At 46.8% G+C, this 7,414-nt stretch overlaps 2 non-coding genes across 2 annotated transcripts; both read right to left on the bottom strand.

The window, feature by feature from the left end:
* Window positions 1–266: 266 nt before the first annotated feature.
* Window positions 267–421, bottom strand: LOC126877824 (5.8S ribosomal RNA). Its single transcript, XR_007695358.1, has one exon. It is a non-coding gene; the product is annotated as a 5.8S ribosomal RNA (ribosomal RNA).
* A 3,359-nt stretch (window positions 422–3,780) lies between these two features.
* Window positions 3,781–5,703, bottom strand: LOC126877826 (small subunit ribosomal RNA). The gene has a single exon (XR_007695360.1). It is a non-coding gene; the product is annotated as a small subunit ribosomal RNA (ribosomal RNA).
* Window positions 5,704–7,414: the final 1,711 nt, after the last annotated feature.

Genomic DNA, 7,414 nt, shown 5'->3' with positions numbered 1-7,414 from the left:
GATTATATATCGAGCATGCGTACGACTTGCACGGTCTCTGCACGACCGCGACGAACGCCGACGAGCGTCCAACAATCGCTCGTACGTCGCGTATGTTCTCTCCGTCCGCTCTTATTCGTATCCTCGTTCTTGTACCTTCGTCCGACTCTGAAACGTTCTCTTATATAAAGAAGAACGACGGCGGGTTGTTAAGGCAAGAAGGGACAGAGAGAGACAGATACGGAGAGTAACGATACGCAACGCAAGCAGTCTTAGGTTTACGTGAGCAACCCTCAGCCAGGCGTGGTCCAGGAATTGTATCCGTGGACCGCAATGTGCGTTCGAAATGTCGATGTTCATGTGTCCTGCAGTTCACACGTTGACGCGCAATTAGCTGCGTTCTTCATCGACCCACGAGCCAAGTGATCCACCGTTCAGGGTAATCTTTTATAAATTTACAACAGTTCAATACTCAAATGTACTCTTCTCGGTTCTAGCGAAGCCGAGTTCCGTCACGTTCGACCAACGGGAATCGAACGCGCAGAAGTCGCCATAGGATTGACGACACAAAAACGTTCGAAAAAAAAAGAAAACGACGAACGCGCGAAGATACGCGCGTTCGCCGGCCGGGCGTAAAGTACATTATGATATATAACAACCATCGAGATCGAAGCTCCGTTCGTCAGGAAACGACGGGGATATATACACCCGATTCTGAATCCTCTGTACAGCACACGATCTCGCGAACGAGTAAGCACGGTGGCTAGCCCATGTTATATATGTGTTTGATTCTACTCTCTCGTCCAATTATTCAAGAAACAGCGCGCGTGCATCTCTCCATCGTTCGGGTGATAGTAAAGATTCGATGGGATTCGCGCGGCCGTCCGCCTCGAGCGGTCTTTCGTCCCAATATCCAGAAGCAGAGTTTGAAAAACTCTAGCGACGGCACGGGTGTCCGACTCACGACATCGAGGTTTCGAAGCCGGCGATCCCCTCCGAACGGATGGCGACCACGCGACCGACTGAAAGCATGAAAAATCGACGAAAGATAGAACACATCTCCGTTCGGGTGGTGTTTTTTTTTTTAAAAAAAAAAAAAACAAAAATTCGATGGGACTCGCAGCCATCGTCCTCGCGCGGTCTTTCGTCCCGATATCCAGAAGCAGAGTTTGAAAAACTCTAGCGACGGCACGGGTGTCCGACTCACGACAACGAGGATAGACAGCCGGTCCCCTCCGAACGGGTTATGCGACGATAAACTCGATGAAACTTTAGTCTCGTTCAGGTAGTGTGTGTCTTGTAAATCAAAAATTCGATGGGACTCGCATCCATCGTCCTCGCGCGGTCTTTCGTCCCAACATCCAGAAGCAGAGTTTGAAAAACTCTAGCGACGGCACGGGTGTCCGACTCACGACAACGAGGATAGACAGCCGGTCCCCTCTGAACGGTATATTATATATGAGATGATAGACGACAAACTGGATGAAACTTTAAGTCTCGTTCAGGTAGTGTGTAAATCAAAAATTCGATGGGACTCGCATCCGTCGTCCTCGCGCGGTCTTTCGTCCCGATATCCAGAAGCAGAGTTTGAAAAACTCTAGCGACGGCACGGGTCTCCGACTCACGACAACGAGGAAAGACAGCCGGTCCCCTCTGAACGGTATATTATATGAAACTTTAAGTCTCGTTCAGGTAGTGTTTAAATAAAAAATTCGATGGGACTCGCATCCGTCGTCCTCGCGCGGTCTTTCGTCCCGATATCCAGAAGCAGAGTTTGAAAAACTCTAGCGACGGCACGGGTGTCCGACTCACGACAACGAGGAAAGACAGCCGGTCCCCTCTGAACGGTATATTATATGAAACTTTAAGTCTCGTTCAGGTAGTGTTTAAATAAAAAATTCGATGGGACTCGCATCCGTCGTCCTCGCGCGGTCTTTCGTCCCGATATCCAGAAGCAGAGTTTGAAAAACTCTAGCGACGGCACGGGTGTCCGACTCACGACAACGAGGAAAGACAGCCGGTCCCCTCTGAACGGTATATTATATGAAACTTTAAGTCTCGTTCAGGTAGTGTGTAAGTCAAAAATTCGATGGGACTCGCATCCGTCGTCCTCGCGCGGTCTTTCGTCCCGATATCCAGAAGCAGAGTTTGAAAAACTCTAGCGACGGCACGGGTGTCCGACTCACGACAACGAGGATAGACAGCCGGTCCCCTCTGAACGGTATATAATATGAAACTTTAAGTCTCGTTCAGGTAGTGTGTAAGTCAAAAATTCGATGGGACTCGCATCCGTCGTCCTCGCGCGGTCTTTCGTCCCGATATCCAGAAGCAGAGTTTGAAAAACTCTAGCGACGGCACGGGTGTCCGACTCACGACAACGAGGATAGACAGCCGGTCCCCTCTGAACGGTATATAATATACATTATGCGACGGTAGACGATCAACTAGACGAAACTTTAGTCTCGTTCAGGTGGTGTAAAAAAAATTCGATGGGATACGCACGCACGGCTGTCGTCGTCCTCGAGCGGTCTTTCGTCCCAATATCCAGAAGCAGAGTTTGAAAAACTCTAGCGACGGCACGGGTGTCCGACTCACGACATCGAGGCTTCGAAGCCGGCGGCGTTCCCCTCTGAACGAACTTCGGCTAGACTAGTTACGAATCGTTGCTACACATCGTCTTCATCGTCGTCGTCGTCGACATCGACATCATCATCATATCATCATCATCATCATCATCATCATCGGTCATCGTCGCATAGCGGGCCAACATCCACGCGATGCGTCTTCGTTCTAGGTTACCCGATCCACGAGTATGTTACACGTGGTTTCGTTATTTCGAACGAAACGACATACGAAGAGCACACGCCCTTTGGGTAGGAAGCACGTTTCGAGAACGACGAGAGTTTCGATGAAAGAGACGAGAGAAGTCGACGCAGAAGGTATCCATGGATCTTCGAAGAGAACCTTCGAAGATGTATATCGGTATCCTTTCGCTCTGCGCGACTCGCTACAAGTTCTTTCGCTCTCGTCGACTCGTTCTAGACGCTTCGTTCGATCCCAAAGAGGAGTCTTCGATATGTCCCGTTGCTAGGAGGAGAACAAACGCAACACAGACCACGAAACATAGAAGAGAATAGGCGAGCATGATCACTCCGACACGAGGCACTTTAGAGATTTTCTTATTAGTTTGCATGGACTTTTATATTTCGTTTGTACGGTTTCCACGATGCAAATACGAAATACGAGATCGTGACGGCGGGTCTTTCTGTGTACGGCCTCTCGCAGGCGCCACGACTGCATTTCTCTTTACACCTGGTTTCCATCGTAATTTTTTCGTTTGATATCGAGCCTTAACTTTTGTTGGCTCTTTCGAAGCTAGAGTTCCCTTTTATTAGAATTTCATATATATATATATATATTATATGTTATATGTTTTATTCGGAGACGGCGGGTCTTTCTGTTTACGACCTCACGCAGGCGCCTCGAATAAGTTTCATTCGCATTTCGTTTTTATACTTGTATATATATATCTCTTCATCCCGATGATCGAGAGAGAGTGCCACCTTCTCTTCGTATAATTCCGTAGCTGGAGGGTCGTCTCCTCCTTAAGAATATTTCTATTCGTGCCAACGGAGGTTGCCAAGCTCCCTGGCGTTTTCGTTTGTTAAAGTATATAGCTTGTTAATACGTCGTATATACTTTCGTCGATACAGGAGGAGTACGGCTCCTTACCGACCATTGTGATATATATTTCATAGTTTTTATATGTGTTCAAGTCAAATTCTTTTGGTATCGTATCGTTAATGATCCTTCCGCAGGTTCACCTACGGAAACCTTGTTACGACTTTTACTTCCTCTAAATGATCAAGTTTGGTCATCTTCCCGGTAACATCGGCAATGCTTATCACATTGGCCGCGCACCAGTCCGAAGACCTCACTAAATCATTCAATCGGTAGTAGCGACGGGCGGTGTGTACAAAGGGCAGGGACGTAATCAACGCGAGCTTATGACTCGCGCTTACTGGGAATTCCTCGTTCATGGGGAATAATTGCAAGCCCCAATCCCTAGCACGAAGGAGGTTCAGCGGGTTACCCGGGCCTTTCGGCCAGGGAAAACACGCTGATTCCTTCAGTGTAGCGCGCGTGCGGCCCAGAACATCTAAGGGCATCACAGACCTGTTATTGCTCAATCTCGTGCGGCTAGAAGCCGCCTGTTCCTCTAAGAAGATTTGTTTGTACGTTGGTAGTAAAAACCCACCGACCGAAGCCGGGGGCCTTCGAGATACCATAAGTTACGTCTATTTAGCAGGCTAGAGTCTCGTTCGTTATCGGAATTAACCAGACAAATCGCTCCACCAACTAAGAACGGCCATGCACCACCACCCACCGAATCAAGAAAGAGCTATCAATCTGTCAATCCTTCCGGTGTCCGGGCCTGGTGAGGTTTCCCGTGTTGAGTCAAATTAAGCCGCAGGCTCCACTCCTGGTGGTGCCCTTCCGTCAATTCCTTTAAGTTTCAGCTTTGCAACCATACTTCCCCCGGAACCCAAAAGCTTTGGTTTCCCGGAAGCTGCCCGCCGAGTCATCGGAGGAACTTCGGCGGATCGCTGGCTGGCATCGTTTATGGTTAGAACTAGGGCGGTATCTGATCGCCTTCGAACCTCTAACTTTCGTTCTTGATTAATGAAAACATTTTTGGCAAATGCTTTCGCTTCTGTCCGTCTTGCGACGATCCAAGAATTTCACCTCTAACGTCGCAATACGAATGCCCCCATCTGTCCCTATTAATCATTACCTCGGGGCTCCGAAAACCAACAAAATAGAACCGAGGTCCTATTCCATTATTCCATGCACACAGTATTCAGGCGAAGGTAGCCTGCTTTAAGCACTCTAATTTGTTCAAAGTAAACGTATCGGCCCACCTCGACACTCAGTGAAGAGCACCGCGATGGGATATTAGTTGGACCGCCCGCGAGGAGCTAAGCCCACCGATAGGACGTACCACATAATGCCAGTTAAACACCGCGAGCGGTGAACCGACACTGTGACACACAGATTCAACTACGAGCTTTTTAACCGCAACAACTTTAATATACGCTATTGGAGCTGGAATTACCGCGGCTGCTGGCACCAGACTTGCCCTCCAATTGGTCCTCGTTAAAGGATTTAAAGTGTACTCATTCCGATTACGGGGCCTCGGATGAGTCCCGTATCGTTATTTTTCGTCACTACCTCCCCGTGCCGGGAGTGGGTAATTTGCGCGCCTGCTGCCTTCCTTGGATGTGGTAGCTGTTTCTCAGGCTCCCTCTCCGGAATCGAACCCTGATTCCCCGTTACCCGTTACAACCATGGTAGGCGCAGAACCTACCATCGACAGTTGATAAGGCAGACATTTGAAAGATGCGTCGCCGGTGCTAGATGACCATGCGATCAGCACAAAGTTATTCAGAGTCACCAAAACAAACGATGGACGGACAGACGAGCCATCCGCCACCGATTGGTTTTGATCTAATAAAAGCATTCCTACCATCTCTGGTCGGAATCTGTTTGCATGTATTAGCTCTAGAATTACCACAGTTATCCAAGTAAATGTAGGTATGATCTAAGAAACCATAACTGATTTAATGAGCCATTCGCGGTTTCACCTTAATGCGGCATGTACTGAGACATGCATGGCTTAATCTTTGAGACAAGCATATGACTACTGGCAGGATCAACCAGGGATCTTATTCGTATAACAATTCTTATAAATTTCGTTTAAGTTCTCTTCGTGTCGTAGGTGGGACGTAAGCACCGTACGACGAGACTTTTCGTTCTTAAGATAGATATATCTATAAAATATATCTCCTAGCGACGTTCGAGATACACCCATAGTTCAGTAATAATCTTCGAACGCCGCTCGCAGCCACTTTGTAATTCTCAACTCCACCTCCTCTCTTCTCTCTCTCTCTCTCTCTCATAGTCTTATATAAAATGTTTAGAATCGTACTTCTAAAGGAACATTTCCATAATGCTGTCTTCGTGTAAAAAGACTTATTAGAATATCTTAGCGGTAAAGCACGTATACGCACCTCACGCTGAACGAACAAGCGCGTATCCCAGTGCGTCGCGCTGGACATACCGTAAGAATATTCTTTCAATCGGTAGAACATTTTCGGCAGAAGACATACTACGCAAAGATAGTACGCTCCTACCGCCTCATCGGATACTTCTGCGAAAGCAGAAGTTTTTATAGAAAGCAGACGGTTATACTCTTTTGAATGAATCGATGCTCAGTTAGTACAAGCACACACGCATCTAACAATTTTTGTTAGAATACGTACACACAGGTCACCAGCTTCCCGACTCAGGGGAACCTTGCCACGATATTTGGTCATTACGTCCAGGACAGCGACCCGCGGCGCAGCAGTGTAGAGAAAAAACCAGAACGAGAACGGAGGAACAGTCGAGAAATAGCGTAAAATACACTAAGACTCGAGGAGCGGTGACTGAATTCTCAACCGAGGCCGTAGAATAGCCACGCGCTCAACGCTGTTCCGACCGAACCGTCCGGCTCGACGTCTCTCTTATAGATACGAAAGCGCCAGCCGGAAGGCCGGCGCCGGCCGGGCTAGCGGCCGCGCGCTTACGGTGCAAAACCTCCGTAGCAACGTACCGTTCGGAAGGGACGCTGGAACTTAGTCTCGCGAACGCTCGATCACTACTATACAAAGCCAATATCCAACCATCGAAATACATTACCAGACGTTTTATTAACATAATAGAAATGCATTTTTACCAAAAAATTAATTTTTTTTTTCACCGAAAAATTGCATCAGTAAACATACTCTTTTATCGAATACGGACAAAAAATAAGTTTATAATCAATTACAATACGTTAAAATAAGTAGAAATATGCAAAAAAATATATACCTTGTAACGTTAATTAACGAAAAAATTAGAAAAATATCCCAGTCGTGTCAGTTCGACGAACGCTAATTTTTTGAAAAAATCGATAAAAATGTTTAATCCCGACGTATTTAATAGAGATAGAACGATTCCCGTAAAAAAATTCATACCTTGTAACGCTTTTAAACGAATAAACTCGAAAAAACTTTTTCGCCCTCGGAATTTTTCTAAGTCCCAACGTACCGGCTCGGAATTTTTCTATGTTCCAACGACCGGTCGTGTCGGTCCAAACGTTTTTATATCCGTCTGCCGACGATATAAACGCTTAATCCCGACGTATTTTATCGAGTTATAACGATTTCTTGAAAAATATTCGTACGTTATAACGCTTTTTAACGAATTAATCGAAAAAGAGTGTTCGGTCCGAAAATTTTCTAAGTACGAACGACCGGCCGCATAGGTCCGTTTTTAAAAATCGTTCTCGGACGGAAATAAACCATTAATCCCGACGTATTTCGTCGAGTTACGTCGATTTATGCAAAAAAAT

Source organism: Bombus huntii, unplaced genomic scaffold (assembly GCF_024542735.1).
Source record: "Bombus huntii isolate Logan2020A unplaced genomic scaffold, iyBomHunt1.1 ctg00000254.1, whole genome shotgun sequence".
NCBI classification, from domain to species: domain Eukaryota; kingdom Metazoa; phylum Arthropoda; class Insecta; order Hymenoptera; family Apidae; genus Bombus; species Bombus huntii.
Note: the sequence above shows the minus strand (reverse complement) of the source record. Positions and strands in the feature narration are given on the sequence as shown.